Source organism: Rattus norvegicus, chromosome 1 (assembly GCF_036323735.1).
Source record: "Rattus norvegicus strain BN/NHsdMcwi chromosome 1, GRCr8, whole genome shotgun sequence".
In the NCBI taxonomy this organism is placed as follows: Eukaryota; Metazoa; Chordata; class Mammalia; order Rodentia; family Muridae; genus Rattus; species Rattus norvegicus.
This window is the reverse complement of record NC_086019.1, coordinates 57,025,843-57,050,354: the sequence shown is the minus strand read 5'-3', so window position 1 is coordinate 57,050,354 and position 24,512 is coordinate 57,025,843. Positions and strand designations below refer to the sequence as shown.

Genomic DNA, 24,512 nt, shown 5'->3' with positions numbered 1-24,512 from the left:
CCTTTCTGGGCTTGGTCCAGTCAGTGCTCAATAGTTAGCTTCTGGCTGCCCTCGGTGCTCACAAATAACACAGCTGCCTGGGTCCTGTGACCTGGCTATCATAGACTGTGAGAGTTTATTTTAACTGTGTCAGCATAGCCACTCTCTTCCTTCTGGCCCCAGGGACCACAGAGCTTCTTGTCCTCACACACGTCTGTTCTACCATCGGAATGTAACAACTAAAGTGAGCCCCACATTCAGGATGGACTTGGTTTTCTGTACATCATGTTAACCTCTGTGTAAGAGGGAGTGTTTGCATGTGTATGCATACCTCCTTCTGTGCCTAAGTGTCCATGCACAACCCTACACCTATGTCCTGTAAGAGGTCATCATCTGGACAGGTATGTGCACCTGTCTGCAATTCCCAACCCCACCTCATTCCATGGATGCTGAGCTTATGGGCTTTGCTGATGCTTCCAACAAAGCTACAGCAGCAACAGGAGTAACAGCAGCAGCAGCAGCAGCAGCAGCAGCAGCAGCAGCAGCAGCAGCAGCAGGAGGAGGAGGAGGAGGAGGAGGAAGAGGAGGAAGAAGAGGAGGAAGAGGAGGAGGAAGAGGAGGAGGAAGAGGAGGAGCAGTAGGAAGATTTTGCTTCCCCGTGCCCATGAGAATTGCTGAATGACTACTTCTGGAGACAGGTATCATGCTGAGAACTATTTATCAAAGTGATTTAACAGAATATTAATGTTCATAGAAGACCGCTAATATTCCTGAGGTCCTGCAGCCCTGGAAGATAGAGTTACATGGCAGAGGCAAGCAGTGTGATATGTTCTTAATGCTCTCAGAGCTGATGACGTAATAGGTCTGAAGAAGCATTTCATGGGAGTCAGGGTCCAATCCCCCTCTGTCAGGGCACACAGAGCTCCTGGCCTTGCATCATGCCTGAGAGGTGACCTGGTCCTCACAGGGTCCTTGGATTGATTGGTTCCCCCTCAGTCATGGTCTACCCTATACCCCATGGTGTGTGGAACTTGTATGGGCTGGATTTACATTAGTGACCCACTGGAGCTGGACCTGGACCCAAAGAGCACGGAAGCCCTGGACACTGAGGACAATAAGACCAGCAGACAACATCTCCCCTGCCTCTCACTCTGCTCCACGAGCCAAGGCAGCTCCCACACAGCAGGCATCCAGGCTAAATCCCCTCAGAGAGAGTGTGAGATGTCTGTGGAAGAGCCCACAGGGACTGCAGGATTCTGTGGGAAAACATCTGGTAGCTTCTGGAGGAGCTGCAGCAGCCAGGCCACATGGAACTACACTGGGGGTGAGCTATAGGCCCAAGTAGCAAAGAGCCTGATCTGGCCATTGCTAGTCTGAATCCCTGGGTGCACGCTGGAATGGTCACTCAGGACTACTACATTGAAGGCCAGTCAAGGGCATGCAATGTGTCACTAACACTGTGTGTGGCTACATTCTCAAAGTCTTGTCCAGGAAAAAAACCACTGGCCTTGACCACTAAAGTTGAGTCCAGACTCATGGGCTACAGGATAGCAGATTGAACTGAGTCTGAATTCCCATGAGTATGACCTCTGTCTGATCCCTGGGCTCAGGATAGATGAGCATGAGAAGGCACCATTCCTGTGTCTGCAGGAGTAGCAGAGAGCTCAGAATACATGAGCCACTCCTAACCCTGACTGGAGCCACTCTGGGGAGGACATGGCATCATTTGTGAGATGGCCTTATATGGGACACTGTGCTCTGGTTTGTGGCACATACAGCTCCTGTCTTTCTTGCTGACAGGTCAGATCCTCAGCTGGCCTCATCACGGACAGTCCCATGAGGAAGGATGTGTGGTTCCTACTTGAGAGTTACAGCAGGAATGAGCCCAGGACACGATGGGCCACCACAGTGAGTACGGGCAGTGCTCCTGTCTTGGCCCTGATTTACCTGTCTTTTCTTCCTCATCCTCCTCCAACTCATCTCAGCAGCCACCCAGAGACCTTTGCAGGAGTGTGGGTCAAGCTAATCAGGGTGCAGGGCTTGAGGTCAAATTCTGGGTAAGGTCTCCATATAGCCTGGATGGCTCCCACACACTGCCCAACTAAGATTTTCAAATTGGGTCCTCAGGGTTGTGGAGAATCCTCTACAGGTCACGCTGCAGGTACAGCCAATTCCTTGGGAACACTGGTTTAGCAGTGGTCCTCTGCTTCAGGCACAGAGCCTTAGTGGGAGGGCTTGCTGAGTGGCACACCAGGACCAGAAGAGTGTAGAGCCTTGGAGAGGTGTACATGAAGAACTGCAAGACTTTATTTCTACCCTTCTTTACCTCTATCTTGTACTAAAGGGTTTTTACCAGACCCCTAGGGACCTAAGAAACTTGAGTTTGTACCACCATAGGGCACTGGAGAAACTAAACCAGCAGCCCTGTGAAACCCCGGTAGAGGACAGTGTGGGCTCTGTGTTTCTGGACTGAATCTAGACTGGCATGAAGGCTGATTGACCAGCCAGCACGATGCTGGACTCACTGAGAGTTAGGAACAGTTAAAGAGTGGGAGGAGAGAGCATAAGAGGCAGTCACAGCAGAATCCAGGCCAACAATGGAACTAACTCATGTAATAGAGAAGCACATGCCCTCCCAAAAGTCTGTCAGCTTAAGGCACCACACTGAAGAATTGAACCAATAACATGCCCCATTTACACATCTCCTACCTGTGGTTCGTGTAGGGTCCTCAGGGAAGATCCTAAAGTCCATCGTGGCTGAAAAGCAGAAATATGCACATCACTGCAATGTGAAGGCTACTCTCAGCTGATGGGACCCACACAGTCTGTGGACAAGTTTGCTTAAGTGAAAGGTGGCCGTCCTGGAACTCTGGCGGTTCTTTCAGGGTAGTATACGATGACCACATCTAGAGCCATTCCTGAAAGACATAAGTGCTAAAATTCAACAATAGGGAGAGAATACTACACTGGATGGAATCACTCGACCCAGTGTGGACAAAAAGAGGTCCTACGCCATGGCATGGAGGCTCCCAAGAACCTCTAGGATGAATGTGAGCCCCACACGAGGCCACAGCCCAGCCTGGAAGAACATTAAAATATCTGAAATTATCAGGGATCATAAAGTAGGTGGGGCAGGACATGGAGCTGTTGCATGCTGGAAAGGTTGGAGGAAACAGCATGGGGCAATATAGAGGGCAGTGTGCCATGAGAGCTAAGACAGAGAACCAACAGGATGACCTATCACACCCAGGACAGATTGTCTATGCCAGAATTAGAACAGTCTGGGTAGACCTGGAGCCCTGGGATTGTAAGAGCATAGAAAGCACCAACAGTCATGGTGAGGACTACCACCATGTTGCTGTATCTTTCTGCAGGTTGAAGAGGAAGAGAACAACCACAGAGGTGACCAGTATGTCCTCAGCCTGGACAATGCCTGTCTGCTCAGTCATACAGACAGCTCATGACTAGATCACCCAGCGAAACCTGAGACTGCACACTGGTTAGCTCCTCTCAATGGCATGAAGTTCATTCTGTGCTAGCCTGGCAAAGATCCACCCCTGCCAGATATTGTAGTGTAGGCAAGAGCCATACAGCAGCCCTGTCTGTGCCAGCCAGCCTTTAAGGTTGTTTGGTAACATTCCAGAACCAGCAGCCTTTGGCCATGTCTGGGCAAGGCAGTTTTTGGCCCTCAACCCTGATGCACACTATAAAGGTCTTTTTGCCTGCCCACTTTTAGAAGATAGGCAGCCAGTTCTGTCATTAGCTTAGGGCATGTGGTGGGCCCTATTCTTCCTTCACTGAAACTAAGCTCCTAGGATTCTCAGGTGCAAACGTGTCTGAGAGAAACAAGTGTCTATGTTAGCCCTGAAGCAGCTTGGGCTCCTGTCTTAGCTGCAAGAGTTGTCATGGTGAAACTTGGGCAGTAGAGGGAGCTCTATGACTGTAAAGCCTGCCTAAGCTCCAAGGACCCAGAGCTGGCTACTGCAGGATGTCTTAGATCAAAACTCTGTAGGTCCTTTTCCCATGTCTTGCTTTTAAGTACAGTAAGCAACACAAAGGCCTCCCTTGCAGTATGTCTCACTTCCACCCAAACCTTGCAAACAAAACACCAGTGGATGCAATGGGAAAGAATCCTTACCCCATTCCTCAGGCTGTGGGGGCTGCCTCCACCTGGCATGATAGTGTTCCTGGGGCAGTGGTATAGGGCTGTTTGGGGTCTCCTCTCCTCACCTTAGTCAAGCAGGTTCAGGGGCCAGTAAGCAGGTGCAGTTCATGGGCTCTGGGAAGGTATATGGTACGTTATCTACCCATGGAGCCCTCATGATTCCTTTACTGACCAAGGTCCAAAGAAGTATTTGATGTCCATTTACTTGGGCAAGAGGAGACTTGAATGTCACTGCTGAGCTCAGATTCTTGGTAGTTGTGCCAGCATTGTGTGAGAGCCACATCTGGATCCCTTCTAACATTCGTCAGTGTGGAGCTCAAGTCTACCTGGCTGGGTAGGGCAGAACCTCCTCATCTAGGCCTTCTCCTGTGGGTCCTGAGCTCAGCCAGAACGTGGAGTTTGGACAACCAGTCAGGATGTCAGTTGATGCAATGACTCACACTGGGGCACAGGCAGAGCTGAGCGTTCTATTGTCTGGACAATGTGATAACAAACAGACTGGGAACCATGGGAGGAGGAGGACCCCCAAGCTAGCTCAGGTTTCAATCCCAAAAGATCAGTGTTCCCCATTCTTATGAAGTGCGTTAACTATCCCTGACCAAGAGGTATGTTAGCTTCTATTAGAAAAAGTTTGGGAACAAAAACCCTAGTGTTAAGTGGGGACTGTGCCAACTGTGAATGACCAGCATGGGGCAGGACTGGTGTCAAGACATGCCCCCCTGACACACACACAGGCACACATGCAGGTGCATATATAGGCACACATGCACATGAGCATGTGCAAACACACACACACACACACACACACACACACACACCACCTGGTACCAAGGGGGTGTGTCCTCCTTGCCTTTCCTTAGCTTCCCCTCATCACATATGTCCCTGAAGAGTCTGAGCCAAGGGTAGTCCCTCCCCTCTATGAGGTTTTTATCCCTCAAGCTCAGGTAAGGTCACTCTGATCCTCTTTCCTTGCCTGGCCTCAAGCTTGTCACCTGGTCCTGGGGTTCACAAGTGCTACCAAGGAAGAAAGTACCCCCCCGCCAGCATGCTAGGAACATAGCATATTTGTATTTTATGGCAAAACTACTTTGAATTTGGTTGTCTGGCCCTCAGTACCCTACCCTCTCCTTTTTTAGGGCCACAGTTCCTGTCCTCTGGCTTCTGGTCCTCATCATTCTCCACCCTGGTTTCTTAAGTAGTTGGTTCGTTTTAGTCTTCCTGACCTTCAACCAGTGGTCTCAGTCCTGCTCCTCCTTGTGGCAGTTTCATATTTGCTAATACGAATTTGCTCATTAAACATTTTGTTGTATTTAAAAAAAGGACGAAAGTGCAAATGTCTCCATTTTTACCCAGCTGCTCATACTGCTGGCTCTGGTCATGAGTCAAGTGTGGACAGGAGCTTGGTAGGGTCTAGGTACTTCGTTTGTCAGTGTGTCCACCAACACAAGTCTCCTGTGGTACCAAAGCACTCCAAATAGAGCTTGGGATGTGCTGGGTGGCATGGCTGAGTATGCCTGTGAATAGCAGACAGGCCCAGTACAGCCACAGTACAGCCTTCTCTGGGCGTGAATGTGCCTGAAAACAGATGATGTTTTGTTGGACAGGAATGGAAAAGTCACAGCTATGCACTTTGGCTTCAGTACACAAGTTGAACTAGGGCAAATGCTGAACCAATACTATGGTGGTTACACTTTGCTGCCTTTGAACTCTGCCTAGGCAAACTTCATAATAGTCCAAAGAATGACATATGGGACATAGGAGTAGCCTTATATTTCACGGTCGTCAGAAAGGTCTCATATGACCCTATAATCATGCAAGACTTGAGAAGACAGGTTATGGCCTGTGTATACCTCGTCCACATGTGGGCTGTCAGAAGAACTTAAGGGCCTACATCATCTATCTATAAGGCATATTGTGTGGTCTTGGAGTTGAGCACAGGGACTTGCACATGTAAGCAAGTGCTGTACGCCTAGGTCCGTTTTCTGAACTATATTTTCTCTTTTATATCCACTTCCTAGGATATCTTAAAAAGAAAGTAGGGCCTTGGTCTACCATGAAATCTTGAACCTGAAGGTAAAGTTTAATACAAAGATCACATGTCACTCACAGATGAATCTAGTAGGAAGTACATGAACTTCAGTAGCACTCAATATGAAACCCACAATGTGTGTACACCACCCTCACTGCCCTCATTTAAACTCATGTTTGGACCACTGTCCCTAGCTGGAGACACCTTGTCATCTCCCAGAATAAAGTGGAGGCTTCGTGCTCCAGTGGAACAACTGATTCAAGGTGCAAGTGATGAGTAACATTACAGTGAACACCAGGGACTGCCCCTGCAGAGGCAGGAAGTGGCCCTTCCATTCCTGCTGGGGAAGCAGTATCTAAATTGTCCTGAACAGGGGAGGATCCCCTCACTCTAGCTGATATATTGGGTGACACAAGGAATGTAGGTAGATTATGAAATCACAGTACCACATTTCTTTCTGAGGCAGAGACTCTTGAGAAACTTTGCCCAGGAGTTAACAGCTCAAGATAGCAAGGTGAGGTCACTGTGGGCCCTGCATTGACCTATGAAAAGTTATTCATATTAATCACCATATCTTTAAAACTTACAGCATGTGAGAGCAAAGTCTCCTCGGAGACTCAGCTAAAACTAATCGGTGAGCTTTTAAGAACACAAACAAGTAGGAAATTTAAATTCATGTGACTACTACTAGTAAAGCAACATGCTGGCAGGTAGATAAGGGCCTTTGTGTAAGGCCCCTGACAACATATAGAACTTGAGATGTCAAGTGCTCAGCTCACATGCTCAGTGCCATGAACTCAAGACAGAGCTTCTCTGTGAGTCACCATCTCTGAAGCATGGTGTGCAAACAGTGGCAACAAACCTTCTCCCAAGTTTGAAGCTGACTTTACTGTCATTGATTGTTTGCACCCTCCCCCAGATTGCCAGATTTGATTAACATTCTCTGAATTTCTCTCACCCATGTACAGATGGACCTCCCTCTGCACATGAAGCCTGTTCCTCTCAGGCCTGCTCTTCTCCTCCCCAGATTAGGAACTGGATACCTTTCAAGCCTACATTCTCAAGTCTTGTATCAACTTTGGGTACACAATAGGCACAACATGACATTGAATGCCAAATGACACTTGCCTACCAGACAATAATTACAGTCCAGGGGTCCCAAATGGAAACTGGCCAGGGAAGGTCAGGTAACCCCTATCCTGTCTCTATGTAGAGACAAAAATTGACACACCTTCCCAAGCAGACTTTCTCAGCTGTCTCAGCCCACACAGCAGTCCTTTGCTGAGCTTCTTTACTTCCAGTGACCAATGAGAATACATGAGAAGATGCCTGATTCTGGAAAGACCTGGGCCCCATGAACCACAGCAGCCACAGCTTCTGATCAAAGGTGATTCCAGGAACTGAAAATGTCTAATGTTCCTGTGGCGATTTGAAAACAGTAAGGCCAGGGAGTGGGACTATTTGGAGGTGTGGACTAAGTGTGGCCTTGATGAAATACATGTGTCACTGTGGCTGTGACCTTTACGTTTCTTGTCTGAGCTGCCTGGAAATCAGTTTTCTCCTAGAGGCCTTCAGATGAAGATGTAGAACTCTCAGGTCCTCCTGCACCATGTCTGCCTAGATGCTGCCATGCTCCCACCTTGATGACAGTAAAGTAAACCACTGAATCTGTAAGCCAGACACAAATGTGTTCTTTAAGAGTACCTCTGTTCATGGTGTCTGTTCACAGCAGTAAAACCCTAAATCAGTTACTCCTGATTACAGAATAGAAGCTTAGTTTAGTGATGTCGTTCCTTGAGGAGAGATGGCCTCTTATTAAGGTGCTATTCTTCTAAGAAATTTCAGGCTCTCTTCTGGCATGGGCATTCATTATAATATTAATCTTCCCAGTGTCCTTTTCACTCCAAACTATAATTTTTTATTTCTTTTTTGCCTCCTTTGCTTTGATTCATTATAGACCTGTTAAGAGTAATTGCTAAGAACAACATGACAGTGGTTATACAAGGCTCTCTTCAAATCTGCACCAAATAATTTTGTTTATTACTTTTAAATTTAGCCTCAGGTAAGGTGTTAGGGAGTGGGAAGAAGGAACCCATATTTCTGTAAGAGCATCACAGGAAATATCATTAGCCAGTCGTAAACATTGTTCCCTTCCGAATCCCCTTGTTCTGGGCTTCCCCAGTCTGAATAGTTCTTGGCACTCCTGAGCATTCCAAGCTCCTGCCAGTATAGACCATTAAGCTCTTCTTAGACCATTCAACAACTTCTAGGTCAAAGTTCCAAAGTTTTCCATATTCCCCTAAACAAGAACCAAACAAGCACAACCTGGCAGGATCAGGTGTCACACAGCAAGAGTCCACTCCATTACATCACCATCTGCATTAGTTACATTTGTATTTCTGTGACAGAAATGCCATGAGCACAGCAAACTATAAAAGAAGTAGGGAGTTAGTGATCCTATTACAGAGACCACTTGTTACCAGAGGTTAAGTTCCATGACTACAAGGCATGGTGGACATATAAAGGCAGACCTATCAGAATCACACCAGACTTTTCGCCGGAAACTATGAAAGCCAGAAGATCCTGGACAGATGTCATACAGACCCTAAGAGAACACAAATGCCAGCCCAGGTTACTGTATCCTGCAAAACTCTCAATTAACATAGATGGAGAAACCAAGATATTCCATGACAAAACCAAATTTACACAATATCTTTCTACAAATCCAGCACTACAAAGGATAATGAATGGTAAAGCCCAACATAAGGAGGCAAGCTATACCCTAGAAGAAGCAAGAAACTAATCGTCTTGGCAACAAAACAAAGAGAAGAAAAGCACACAAACATAACCTCATATCCAAATATGAATATTACAGGAAGCAATAATCACTATTCCTTAATATCTCGCAACATCAATGGCCTCAACTCCCCAATAAAAAGACATAGATTAACAAACTGGATACGCAATGAGGACCCTGCATTCTGCTGCCTACAGGAAACACACCTCAGAGACAAAGACAGACACTACCTCAGAGTGAAAGGCTGGAAAACAAATTTCCAAGCAAATGGTCGGAAGAAGCAAGCTGGAGTAGCCATTCTAATATCAAATAAAATCAATTTTCAACTAAAAGTCATCAAAAAAGATAAGGAAGGACACTTCATATTCATCAAAGGAAAAATCCACCAAGATGAAGTCTCAATCCCAAATATCTATGCCCCAAATACAAGGGCACCTACATACGTAAAAGAAACCTTACTAAAGCTCAAAACACACATTGCACCTCACACAATAATAGTAGGAGATTTCAACACCCCACTCTCATCAATGGACAGATCATGGAAACAGAAATTAAACAGAGACGTAGACAGACTAAGAGAAGTCATGAGCCAAATGGACTTAACAGATATTTATAGAACATTCTATCCTAAAGCAAAAGGATATACCTTCTTCTCAGCTCCTCATGGTACTTTCTCCAAAATTGACCATATAATTGGTCAAAACACGGGCCTCAACATGTACAGAAAGATAGAGATAATCCCATGTGTGCTATCAGACCACCACGGCCTAAAACTGGTCTTCAATAACAATAAGGGAAGAATGCCCACATATACGTGGAAATTGAACAATGCTCTACTCAATGATAATCTGGTCAAGGAAGAAATAAAGAAAGAAATTAAAAACTTTTTAGAATTTAATGAAGATGAAGATACAACATACCCAAACTTATGGGACACAATGTAAGCTGTGCTAAGAGGAAAACTCATAGCACTGAGTGCCTGCAGAAAGAAACAGTAAAGAGCATATGTCAGCAGCTTGACAGCACAGCTAAACGCTCTACAGCCAAAAGAAACAAATACACCCAGGAGGAGTAGAAGGCAGGAAATAATCAAACTCAGAGCTGAAATCAACCAAGTAGAAACAAAAAGGACCATAGAAAGAAACAACAGAACCAAAAGTTGGTTCTTTGAGAAAATCAACAAGATAGATAAACCCTTAACCAGACTAACGAGAGGACACACAGAGTGTGTCCAAATTAACAAAATCAGAAATGAAAAGGGAGACATAACTACAGGTTCAGAGGAAATTCAAAAATTCATCAGATCTTACTATAAAAGCCTATATTCAACAAACTTGAAAATCTGCAGGAAATGGACAATTTCCTAGACAGATACCAGGTACCGAAGTTAAATCAGGAACAGATAAACCAGTTAACCAATCCCATAACTCCTAAGGAAATAGAAGCAGTCATTAAAGGTCTCCCAACCAAAAAGAGCCCATGTCCAGATGGGTTTAGTGCAGAATTCGATCAGACCTTCATAGAAGACCTCATAGCAATATTATCCAAACTATTCCACAAAATTGAAACAGATGGAGCCCTACCGAATTCCTTCTACGAAGCCACAATTACTCTTATACCTAAACCACACAAAGACCCAACAAAGAAAGAGAACTTCAGACCAATTTCCCTTATGAATATCGACGCAAAAATACTCAATAAAATTCTGGCAAACCGAATCCAAGAGCACATCAAAACAATCATCCATCATGATCAAGTAGGCTTCATCCCAGGCATGCAGGGATGGTTTAATATACGGAGAACCATCAACGTGATCCATTATATAAACAAACTGAAAGAACAAAACCACATGATCATTTCATTAGATGCTGAGAAAGCATTTGACAAAATTCAACACCCCTTCATGATAAAAGTCCTGGAAAGAATAGGAATTCAAGGCCCATACCTAAACATAGTAAAAGCCATATACAGCAAACCAGTTGCTAACATTATACTAAATGAAGAGAAACTTGAAGCAATTCCACTAAAATCAGTGACTAGACAAGGCTGCCCACTGTCTCCCTACTTATTCAATATAGTTCTTGAAGTTCTGGCCAGAGCAATCAGACAACAAAAGGAGGTCAAGGGGATACAGATCGGAAAAGAAGAAGGCAAAATATCACTATTTGCAGATGATATGATAGTATATTTAAGTGATCCCAATAGTTCCACCAGAGAACTACTAAAGCTGATAAACAACTTCAGCAAAGTGGCTGGATATAAAATTAACTCAAATAAATCAGTAGCCTTCCTCTACACAAAAGAGAAACAAGCCAAGAAAGAAATTAGGGAAACGACACCCTTCATAATAGACCCAAATAATATAAAGTACCTCGGTGTGACTTTAACCAAGCAAGTAAAAGATTTGTACAATAAGAACTTCAAGACATTGAAGAAAGAAATTGAAGAAGACCTCAGAAGATGGAAAGATCTCCCATGCTCATGGATTGGCAGGATTAATATAGTAAAAATGGCCATTTTACCAAAGCATCTACAGATTCAATGCAATCCCCATCAAAATAGCAATCCAATTCTTCAAAGAATTAGACAGAACAATTTGCAAGTTCATCTGGAATAACAAAAAACTCAGGATAGCTAAAGTATCCTCAACAATAAAAGGACTTCAGGGGGAATCACTATCCCTGAACTCAAGCAGTATTACAGAGCAATAGTGAAAAAAACTGCATGGTATTGGTACAGAGATAGACAGATAGACCAATGGAATAGAATTGAAGACCCAGAAATGAACCCACACACCTATGGTCACTTGATTTTTCACAAAGGAGCCAAAACCATCCAATGGAACAAAGATAGCATTTTCAGCAAATGGTGGTGGTTCAATTGGAGGTCAACATGTAGAAGAATGCAGATCGATCCATGCTTATCACCCTGTACAAAGCTTAAGTCCAAGTGGATAAAGGACCTCCACATCAAACCAAACACACTCAAACTAATAGAAGAAAAACTAGGGAAGCATCTGGAACACATGGGCACTGGAAAAAATTTACTGAACAAAACACCAATGGCTTATGCTCTAAGATCAAGAATCGACAAATGGGATCTCATAAAACTGCAAAGCTTCTGTAAGGCAAAGGACACTGTGGTTAGGACAAAACGGCAACCAACAGATTGGGAAAAGATCTTTACCAATCCTACAACAGATAGAGGCCTTGTATCCAAAATATACAAAGAACTCAAGAAGTTAGACCGCAGGGAGACAAATAACCCTATTAAAAATGGGGTTCAGAGCTAAACAAAGTATTCACAGCTGAGGAATGCCGAATGGCTGAGAAACATAAGAAATGTTCAACATCTTTAGTCATAAGGGAAATGCAAATCAAAACAACCCTGAGATTTCACCTCACACCAGTGAGAATGGCTAAGATCAAAAGCTCAGGTGACAGCAAATGCTGGCAAGGATGCAGAGATAGAGGAACACTCCTCCATTGTTGGTGGGGTTGCAGACTGGTACAACCATTCTGGAAATCAGTGTGGAGGTTCCTCAGAAAATTGGACATTGAACTGCCTGATGATCTAGCTATACCTCTCTTGGGCATATATCTAAAAGATGCCCCAACATATAAAAAAGACACTTGCTCCACTATGTTCATCGCAGCCTTATTTATAATAGCCAGAAGGTGGAAAGAACCCAGATGCCCTTCAACAGAGGAATGGATACAGAAAATGTGGTACATCTACACAATGGAATATTACTCAGCAATCAAAAAAGATGACTTTATGAAATTCGTAGGCAAAAGGTTGGAACTGGAAAATATCATCCTGAGTGAGCTAACCCAATCACAGAAAGACATACATGGTATGCACTCATTGATAAGTGGCTATTAGCCCAAATGCTTGAATTACCCCAGATACCTAGAACAAATGAAACTCAAGATGGATGATGAAAATGTGAATGCTTCACTCCTTCTTTAAAAGGGGAACAAGAATACCCTTGGCAGGGAAGAGAGAGGCAAAGATTAAAACAGAGACTGAAGGAACACCCATTCAGAGTCTGCCCCACATGTGGCCCATACATATACAGCCACCCAATTAGACAAGATGGATGAAGCAAAGAAGTGCAGGCAGACAGGAGCCGGATGTAGATCGCTCCTGAGAGACACAGCCAGAATACAGCAAATACAGAGGCAAATGCCAGCAGCAAACCACTGAACTGAGAATAGGACCCCCGTTGAAGGGATCAGAGAAAGAACTGGAAGAGCTCGAAGGGGTTCGAGACCCATATGAACAACAATGCCAACCAACCAGAGCTTCCAGGTACTAAGCCACTACCTAAAGACTATACATGGACTGACCCTGGACTCTGACCTCATAGGTAGCAATGAATATCCTAGTAAGAGCACCAGTGGTAGGGGAAGCCCTTGGTCCTGCCAAAACTGAACCCCCAGTGAACGTGATTGTTGGGGGGAGGGCGGCAATGGGGGGGAGGGGGAGGGGTACACCCATAAAAAAAGGGGGGATTAGGGGGATGTTTGCCCGGAAACAGGGAAAGGGAATAACACTCGAAATGTAAATAAGAAATACTCAAGTTAATAAAAAACAAACAAACAAACAAACAAAAACCAAAAAAACAAGGCATGGTGGAAGGAGCAGAAAAGTGAGGGCTCACATCTAGAATCACAAGTACAAAGCAGAAGGTGCACTGGGAGTCACGAAAATCACAGTAACCTCAAAGTCCAGCCCAGATGACATTCTTTCTCCAGCAAGGGCACACCTCCTGAATCTTCCCAAACAGATTCACCAACTGGGAAAGGAGTACTCAAATGCCCGAGACAGTGGAGGATAGCTCATTCAAAATGTCATGGTGATTCAGGAATTCGAATCAGTAACAGAGAGAACCTTCACTCTGGGTCAATGTGTGTTGCTGCAAAGCCAGCAAGCTGCTCTCCCTCCTCTTTCACATAAGTTGTGGATTAAGTAAAAATGTAAACAAGCATCTCCATGGAAAATCAACAGCCCTGTTAATCTGGTAATACTTATAGGATAAGTCCAGAGGTGCTGGACACGGAAATCACAGAAGGATCCCACGCAAACTCAAACCCTTTAGTCTTCAGGAATAAAAATACCACAGAAGCCAAAAGGGGCAAGGACATTGAGCAAACACTCACTCACTCAGCAGATAAAATTACACCTAGTCCTAACCCACAGACCTACTTATAAACAGCGTACATTCTGCTGGTACCTATTCAACATGATCCTAAATGCTGCAATCAAAACAAATGGTTTCTTACTTTGTTGAGTATGACTTAAAAACTCTGAAGGAGTCCTCTGAAGGAGGTAAATGGAAACTTCTCAGGGCCTGGGGTGGTTGGCTAAGGGAGTACAGAATAACAAAGCAACACAACCCAATTTCCCCACCAGCAAGCAGAAACCGGTCTGATGTCAGTTGCCAATTCCTGAGGGTTTAACAGAAGCCTACAGACTGGAAGGACTGAGGTAGGTGAGATTAAAATAGTTACACTGAAAGCCCACTTGAGGAATGAGAAAGGTAGCAACTGGACATTGCTCTGTGTGTGTGTGTGTGTGTGTGTGTGTGTGTGTGTGTGTGTGTGTGTGTCTGTCAGTCTGTCTGTGTCTGTGTTTGTGTCTGTGTGTGCCTGTGTAGAGGTCTGTGTGTGTGTTTGGGTTTTTGTTGGTTATTTTCAGGCAGGGTCACACCACAAAATGTGGCTATCTTAATATTTAACATGTAGACCAGAGTAGTTTAGACAGTTTAGAGAGCCTCTCTCTCCCAAGTGGTGCCATTAATGATGTGTAGCACCAGTTATGGGTGACTTTAAATCTCAAATTCTGAAGATTTTATAAGTCTTCTTTTGCTTGTCTTAACAATGCTGCTTCTTGAGGCAATACATGGTGCACTAAGAACAGAATAGAATATACTGTGTTCGTTGGTGAGATGGATCAGAGGTGAAAGGAACTTACTGACGATCTGAGTTTAGTTCCAGAGGTACTGTTAATATTCAAAAACAAGTACTGTCAATTTGTATTCTTTCTAAAAATCTGTCAGGGCATCCAGTCAGAGATTAAACTGTTTTTCATGTTGTGATGCTACACAATCATAAGACTGATTCCTGTGGAACAGGCTAGTGGAGCAGACAGTAATCAACAGGACACGAGAAAACCTACAGAGCAGAAACTAGAGAGATGGTTCAGGGTTTGAGAGCACTGGCTGCCCTTGCAGAGGACCTGCACGTGTATTGCAGGACCCATAGGCAGCTCACAGCCATCTGCAACTCCTGGTCTCAGGTATCTGACCCTCTTATGACTTTGGGGACACTGCCTAATACATACAGTGCACATACCCACATATATCTGGACCATGCATATACACAAAATAAAAATACCTAACTCTAAAAGAAAATAAATCCTTCAGAGACATCAAACAGATTCATGATACCCTGTTGGACACACTGACTTTTGTGACATGAGACAATGGCCAGCTTTGCTCTTATGACCTTGAAGAGGGGCTATTAACTAACCTTCATGACCAGAGAGAGCAGGTATTCTAAATCTTATGACATGGGAGAGTGGCTATACCAAAACATGTGTCCTGACACTTGAAGTTAAATCCATAACTACCAATATTAGCAGTCAGCAGCTTTCTAAATTCATTTTGTGATGTCTACATTAAATTACAGCCAAATATATTCAAAACCTGACCCAAAATAACTATTTCTGCAGACTTTCTGACATGTACAACAACTGAGAAGTGATAGAGTTATTACTACCATTTCCCAGCATCAAACACTGAGCCTCTCCAATCTGAAGATATTCCTGCACAAACCAACTTCTCTCTTCTGGAATATACTAAACTGAAGCTGAAGAGTTAAAATAAAAACTTCATAAAAACTGCAAAAGAACAGCAGATAAGGGGACAGGACAGAGCTGGCCTGAGATGTGCCCGGCCAAGCCTATAAACAAGGTTGAGGGATTGTTCCAGGAAGGGGCCATCCGGACGGATGACTCCCTGCTCTACAGATAAAGACAAGACATTCTCCTATATTGAGAACACCCCAGCCCGCACGTACTGCTTGCAGATGAGACCTTGTGCCCATTTCCCTTGCTGATAACCACGCGAAACCCCCTGGCTTCTCCTATATAAACCCCTGCCTGAAGAGGCTCGGGGCCGATTCCTCTGTCTCCTGTGTGAGATACGTGTCAGTCCGGGATCTCGTTAATAAACGCTACCTCTTGCTGTTACATGAAGACCGGCTACTCGCGTTTCTTGGGGGCACCTCAACCCGTGACTGGAGAGAGTCTCCCCAAGTTTGGGGGTCTTTCAAAGCTAAAGCCATCTCAATCCTCCTCTACAGCTGCAGCCTGGTCCTCCTCTCACAGGAACTCTTAAAACATAACCCCATGACAGTAGTCACACTGTGAAATGAGTGTTGTTTTAAGGGTGCCTGAGCAAGTCCACTTTCTGTTGCAAGAACAAAATGACTGAAGCTGGCTTATGCATGAAGAGGTTTGTTTGGGACAGTTTTGTTATTGAAAGCTGGGGTGACCTCACTGGCTCAGCTTTGGTCATAGTACCATATGATATCATGGTTGGAGTGTGTGCTAGAGAGAAAGATCCCATGGCATGATGAGAAGTGAGAGGGGTTTGGGAAGAGTTTGGATCTTTTCATAGCCACCAGGTTTTGCTACACAGGCTCCCTCTAGACATGACATAACCATCTTGCAGTAGGCACCACCTTTGTGTGTGTCTGTGTGCTTGTGTGTTTATGATATGTATAGTATAATGTAGGTTGTGTGTGTTTGTATCTATATATGTGTGTCTTTGTGTGCGTGTGCACTTGTGTGTGTGTGTGATTTCCATGTGTTTATTTGTGTGTGTGCCTCTGTGTGGTATGGCATGATGTGTATGGTGTGGTATATGTGTATGTGAATGTGTGTGTGCACCCGTGTGTGTGGGCATCTGAGTTGTGTGAATGCATGTATGTATGTGTGTGTGTGTTCCATGTGTGTTTTGTGAGTATGTGCATGTGTGTGGGCATGTGTGTGTGCACATGTGTGCATTTGTGTGTGCACATATGTGTCTGTATGCATGTATATGTCATGAGTGTGTGTTCATGTATGTGTGTTTGTGTGTGTGTGTGTCTTGTGTGAGCATGAAGAGACAAAATGAAAAGATTAAGTCCTTTTTTCATCACTCTCTCCCTTACAAGTTCAAGTCAAGCCACTCACTGAAACACAAGTCTGTCATCTCAGCCAGGCTGACTGTCAGCTACAAGAATAGGCTGGTATCACACTGTCCCACAGTTCTAGGATTATGGGCATATATAGTCCACAGTCACAGCTGGTTAGTCCTAATGGTTCTTACATGAGCTTCCAGCACAAGGCCTTTTGGGGACATCCATAATCAAATGATGACAGGGACAGACCTTGCTACCCTCAAGCATACCATTTTCAAGGAAGAAGCCTTCTTGTTAAAAGCAGTGAAAACAGCAGGCACAAGAACACCTGACCTCACTTTCCTCCTGAGACACAGAGATAGAAGCCACACATAACTCTGGTCTTCCCACTGAAGAGAGGTCAGCCTGAGCTAAGCAGCTCTCATCTGTCCCAGTTTTCTTCTTGGCTTTCATCATAGGGAAGCATGATAAATATTTTTCCAAGTCTGCACAGGTCACCAACACCCTTCCTAGTTGTGTCTGACAAAGCCACATGGAGACTACTGTGTAACTGGAGTCCTAGTCTATGGCATCTCTCTCCTTCACACTACACTCTTTCTAATGAAGCTTTGATAAGGAAATTATATTCTTTGTGTACTGACAAATCCCACATTCTTTACATGTGGCCATTGTTTCTTGCTCAGAATGCTTGCCTGGAGACAGGGGTGGATGCAGGTATTTTGGAAACAAGGCGAGATGCTGGTACTCTAGTAGCCATAGGACACAAGCCATCACGGCTATAGTTCAGAGCATGGCATGCATTCACAAAGAAGACGCTGTAGGCACCAAGAGCACCTACATCCACAGGGACGTAAGGAGAGGGACCTGATTGCTACTGTTCATGTTGCATTTCCTCTTTGTTCTGACTGTTTAAATGGAACTGCCCATACACAACACACTTCCTAGGATATCTGACAGCCACTCACAGATGCACATGCAGGTAAAACACCAATGCAAATGAAATACAAATAAATAATTTTAAACTAGTATATAAGAGAGAGAGACTGGTGTTTATAAAAGAGAAACTTACCCTCAAAAACTATTTACTGTCCTGAAATCTATTTCTCATAAGCAGAGGACCATAGACATGAAATTCTCCCACACTTCTCAGGCTGTGCTGGGGTACTCTACCTTTATAGGTATTTGGTGAAAAGTTGAGGAGCTTTGAAAGATTAGCATCATGTTGCATGTCAGCTGTCTTTAGTCCCTCCTGAGTCCCATGTTTTCAGCTGAGCATCTGTTGCAATGGGTTCTGTATCCTGAGTTATTGTCATGGTCTGTGGAATTCCATTAACTACATGGATACAGGGGCCACAGAATGGTCATCTGGTACTTCCCCAGCCCATGAACATGACCCATGCCCAGTCACAAGTCAGAATTGGGTCCTCAAAGCTGCCACCAGGAATGCATGTAGACAAAACTACGGTATCTGAGGAGGGTAAGGAGGAACAGAGTCAGGTTGAGGCCTGTTTCAAATTCAGAATTGCCAAGTATGTATTTCAGTTAACTGCTTTCATATTTCCCTAGTGGGTGAAATCTTAGCACTTATTAGATTGGATCTTTTAAGCCAGAGAGCTAACACTGCTGAAGCAAAATAATCATACAGACAGGCTATCAGGAATGTCACCCATGTTTATTATCTCTGGTAACAGCAGAAGTGCAGAAACATTTCCTCACTCAGGGTGAGTATGGCACAAAGGAAACCAGTGCATGCTCCTTACACCCCTGAGGGCTTCCCAGTGTAGGGGCCAGCACACTGGGATCTGACAATCAATGTGTCTGTGATGTGACTAAGGCACTAGGGATTGCTTACATCATCAACAGTAAAGGTTACTTTTCTAGGGATGGCACTGCAGAGATCAGACAGTAGTTAAACCTGAAAGCTCATCACATTCAACTTCTCCCTGAGCTCATAACACACCTGACCCCACACCCTAAGCACTGGCAAGGCCTTCATGCCTGCTGCTGTACTTTCCCACTCTGCTTCCGTGCACTCTGCATTCGTCCTCCTCTGATGCTCTGCTCCCAAGGCCCTGCCTTGCACCCTGGTTTTTCTTTATTTTTATTTCATGTTTTTACCTCTTCCATGTATTCTGAGTGGGTCAGCTATGGGGTAGGATCATGAAATCTGTGGTTCTAAATACACACACACACACACACTGACAGAAAAAACACACACAGAAAAACACACACATACATACAGACACACAGACACATCCCCCCCACAGACACACACAGACACACAGAGACAGAGACAGAGGCAGACACACACACACACACACACACACACAGAGAAACACACACAGAAAAACACACACAGACACAAAGACACACACACACACACACACACACACACACACACACACACACACACAGCAGTTTAAGCCAAGACTATGTGTCTGCAGGGGATCCAATTCATGCAAGATTAGGAACCTGAAAAAGATCACTAAACTTCAAAAGAAAAATCGAAAGAAAATAACTCAAAGGAGTGTCACTGCAGGTTCTGCCACCTCAGAAGAGCCCGTGAGAAGACGAAGGGCACACTGAACGACCAGCCACACTGGAAATGTCTGCATCTGAACTGTGCAGCATCCCTATCCTGGAGTGCGGCATGCTGTGGGGGTGTCTGAGAAACCATTTCTGAACACCTGGGTTTGCACTTATTTAGACCAAGTCATTGGGTGTTGAAGGTGACTACTATATCTATAGATTTATTAAAATTTATATGAATGAATTCATGATGCACAAATTGTACAACCCCACTCTCAAGAACCACCAGCTGTTGGACGTATCATTAATGAATTATTCCTTAAATACTTCTGAGCATGGGATGAAAAATTTAGGATTAATCTCTGTTCCACTTCTGGATGACACACTAAGTGTGCACCTCAGTGGAAGAAACCAACCATCTAAGGAAAGCCGCAGTCCTTTCCACCTTTTTGCAACCACAGTAGCCTACGCAAAGCAAACACTCACCTGTGGCTCATTGGTCAGAGCAAAGCATTACTTCATTATCTCTGCCAATCTCAGGGACAGAACAGCATTTTCTGTTTCCAGTTCAACTATCTTTTCTTCTTTAACCTGCAACCAAGGATCCAAAAAATGCATCAACACAGCACTTACCTGCCCACTCTGAAACACCATGAATGGACAGAGAACAAGAAATGGTAGAAACAGCCTCAGCAAGGAGAAAGTCAACTGTCAGGTTGTGAAGACTCCTTCACATACTGCAGAGACAAGACAAGTCAGCCTCAGCAAGGCCCAGCCAGCTACCCACACACACCTCATGGCTCTGAGCCCATCAGCTCCAGACCTGAGGACTACTAGGGATGCAAGCTTTACACTCTGGACTCTTTATCCTTTGGTCAGGAAGGTACCATGGAAAGTAGCTGGGAAGCAGAGTTTCCAGAGAAAGCCATAGAAACAGTTCAGCCTTAAAAAACATAATCTGATCCCTTCAAAGCCAGGTGTGTGTGTGTGTGTGTGTGTGTGTGTGTGTGTGTGTGTGTGTGTGTGTTTGTGTGTGTGTGTAGGGGCTCATAAGACATACGTGGTTTGGAAAATCAAGGAGAGGAAGGATTTATTGAGAAGCTGAGATGGTGGGGAATGAAGGGTGGATGTTGGAAGGAAGCTAGAGCATGGTGGGGTTTTATAAGCCAAAGAAGTGAAATTCGTATTTAATGCCCTTAAGACAACTGGTCCAGGTTCAGTGTTCCCGACGGTGGCTCAGTATTCCAGCTGTGGATTCAGGGAACTCAGAACATCATGATGAAAATAATCTCTCAGACTACAGAGTCAAATTCCTGCTGGTGCTGCAGTCTCATCAGAGAAGAAATTAAGTCCCTCCTCCTATGGACCCTCTCATTTTTGTCATTCTCGCCTGCAGGAGCTTCAGTCCTTCCTCTGAGGGGGCTACTCATATCTGCAGGTGATTTAGACCCTCTTGAAGGGAATTCTGTCTCCAGATTGGGATGCGGACCCTCCTGTTAGAGAATTAACTCTCTAAATCTTCTCACAGAGTATGTGTGACTACCTGGAGACAGCATTATCTGCACTTCTAAACTCTGATAGGTAAAGAGAACCCACGATATGAGTTTGAAAACCTCTGAGTTATACACTGTTAATTTCTAAATGTATTCTGTTGAGTATGAAAATTTCTGTAATATTTTGATGAAATTTACTTACTTCCTAGATTTCAAACAATAATAGAAGCTATAGTTAAAAGTTTAGTATGTGCTTGCTCAAAGTAATTTGAAAATATTTTTGATTTTTATTAAAGATGGTGTACGACATAGAAATTTTCCCAACTATTGTTTTGTTTACTGCTAGGATATAGAAATGCTTTATTTCTGTTGACAGAGCTCATATTCATTGTTCTGGTATAACTAATTGTTCAATGCTAAACTTTAGCAGATTCCTTAGGGTCTCTGCCATTTATAATAGGATTCCATCTACAAGTTGACTGCCTTGTTCTTCCTTTCTCATGGGATGCCTTTTGTGCAGTTTCTCCCCATAAATGACAAAGTTATACCATGAGAACAATGCTGGATAGCAGTGCCAAAAAGACCTGGGACACATTTACAAAGTCTGTTCCAATTAGAATGGGGCTCTGTGAGAAATTTCTGTCAGGTTTGCCCTGACCATATGAGTCTCTCTTGAGTGCCTTAGGTTGGATAAGATACACCCCAATTCATATGGTGAAGGATGAAGTCCCTGACACTCAGCAGGTGACACTTAAAGATAGTGCCTTCAAGGTCATCGATTCAAGGAAGCCTGAAAGGTGGGATCTGTTGTAATGTCTTTGGGGTCTTATGAAGGGAACCGTAGAGCAACAGACACTTAAAGGGTGCAGGGAGAAACCACAGAACACCAAAAGGAATCAGCTACCTACAAACTGAGGAGAACTGGAGCCAATTCTTGGACCCAAGACTTCCAATCTCAAGCCCACAGAAACCTCTGCTCAGTTCTGCAGGCAGCCCAAAAATATTACAGTGTGCGTTCTTGGTGTGTCCTGGAGCCTGAAATTCACTGCTGTAAGCTCAGTTCTATCTTGGGGTAGATGGGACTAAGCATTAGATCTTAAGATTTATTTCTCAAGGTGAGATAAAGTGGTCCTGAGTTGGGTGCTAAGGTACAGTCCCAGGGTGAAGCTTCTGGATAGCTAAGTTGGGCCTTGAAACAAAACAGAGCTGTGCGGTCCCCAGGGAACTTAACACTTGTTGCTGGAACAAAGGTTTCTTCTTTCAATGTCCACTTAGGCAAATTTGCAAAGATCAAAAATGCTGATTGTGGCTCTCACCACTTTCCCTTGGAGCATGCCCACAGAGTTCCTTGTCTTCTACTGGGAAGTCAAGCCTTCTCTTATAAGGAGCTCTCATGCAGTCATCTCACGTCTCTGGTCAGGAAGAAAACCTGCTACAAACTCACCTTTAAGAGGCAGAACAGATCGTCTTCTCTCTGGTTAAGGTCACAGCATAGTCTTTATATGTTGGCTAGGACGGTGGGGCTTGAGCTCCCATTCCCTCAGCCTCTACCTTGTTTCCAGTATACCACAAGCCCTGGCTGGTCACATATCACTTTCCACAGAGACCTCTGTCTTCTAAGCCCTCAGTCTCCTCTGTTGAACAGGAGCTTTCTGTCCCTGCAGCCCAGACAAGGACTCTAACTTTAGGGTGGGGCTGAGTTTAGATCATGTAATGTTCAGACTCTCTGCTTGGCAGCCATTATCTGGCATAGTGTTTATATTTTTGTTCACTTTATCGGTCTATTTTTTCTACTGTGTGCTCTAAGAAGGGAAGGCGTAGGGTTACATAATTTTTGGTGTTAGTAGCTGTACTCCCAAATCCTGCTCAGTATGGAGTCTGTAGATGTTCAGCATAGCTGAGGGAGGTACCAAGTCAGGAGACCTTGATGTGCTGATGCAGCAAATGAGAGGTCAGAGAGGACCCAAGTGGCAGTTGGAGAAAGGAGCCATAAAGACAGTGAGGAGTAAACAGGTCAACTTCCCTAAGATTCCCGAAAAGAAGCAGACCTAATTGGGCTCCATCCCAAGGGAACTCAAGATAAGACTCACGAAAGAGCGCTACCAAGCCAATCCCAATTCTCTTATTTTTCCCACATTCCTGAGAGCAGATAGGGGCGGTTTCAAATTCCCTGGGCTCCCTTCATACTCACAGGTATTTGATGCTGAAACTGCCACAACCTCTGTTCTGAAAATCCCCACAGTAACGAATGAAGGGCGTGGCTAAATCCTAGAGAGGGGGGGCTAGTATCGTTCATTGGCCACTCATGCGCATGCGCACTATGCCTACCCACAGGAATTTTCCAGTCTAGCTTACCGGTTCATTGAACCGGTTCATTGAACCCACAGGTTCATTTTGCTCCTGTCCTCTCAAGAAATACAAGGTCCCCACAGTGCTTGTAAAATACAAATCAATTTACTGTGGCATTGAATACCCATCTCACCTGGAGGCATCTCTTTCCCAGCCCACTCGCGATCCTGCCTCAGACTTCCCAGAGAACAGGCCCTTCCCATTCCCCTCTACCATCTTGCGAGCATACCTTACAGATAATGTTTTGTAGGGTCCTTCAGTCAACCACACAGGTTCTATGTTCATTTCTCACACCGTTAATTAAATTAAAATTAAATAACTCTGTTATGCTGAGAAAGAGATGCAGACTCAACTGCGACAAAGTGTTCTTACAGCACTTAAGTCACAGGAGGCACAGCAACACGGTTCTTCCTTTCCTGACAGTGTATCTACATCTCCTTACTAAATGTCCAAGTTCTGAGATAGCTGTGTTTGCCTGCCACCCACGAGCTCCCATTCTTCTCAGACGCCTTTGCTCCTACTGCAAAGACTCCCCACAGCTAACAAGAACGGGTAACTTCACCTTAGTCAGATCACTAAGAACTAGGCAGGGTTTTTCTTGGTAAAGTAAAACAAAGTTTCTTGGATTTGGAACATCTCTCAATTGCAACCATTTCAGAAAAAGAAATTAAACATCACTTAGAAGTACATTTGTTCCTTCTTCTTCAGGCCCACTCCCACAAATCCACTGCCTAGGTCAGACCTGCTTGAGTACAGGTGACCTCTCTCTTCTCACTTACTGTTCAGTTCATTCTCAAGCTCTGTTAACTTAAGAGAGGCTTTCATTTTGTCAGACACATCAGGACCTTGTGAAAAGTGGGGCAGATGCTCTTTAAATATCAGGTTTTCAGGGGCTGCAGAACTGCCAGGTAAGTCTGCATCGTGGCTGGAGAAGAAGAAAACACAAAAGATCATGCATAAAAATACAACTAACTTGCCT

At 44.4% G+C, this 24,512-nt stretch overlaps 1 protein-coding gene across 3 annotated transcripts in view; it reads right to left on the bottom strand.

Annotated features, from left to right (window-relative positions):
- Positions 1 to 23,496, bottom strand: part of LOC102551311 (afadin-like) — a 101,931-nt gene extending 78,435 nt beyond the window's left edge. For all 3 annotated transcript variants that reach the window (XR_010059340.1, XR_010059341.1, XR_010059343.1), the window contains exons 1-3: positions 23,376 to 23,496; positions 20,178 to 20,282; positions 2,689 to 2,897 (exon numbers count right to left, since the gene is read on the bottom strand). The gene's annotated coding sequence lies outside the window, so the exon portion shown is untranslated. The remainder of the gene's footprint in view (positions 1 to 2,688; positions 2,898 to 20,177; positions 20,283 to 23,375) is intronic.
- Between the last annotated feature and the right edge of the window lie 1,016 nt (positions 23,497 to 24,512).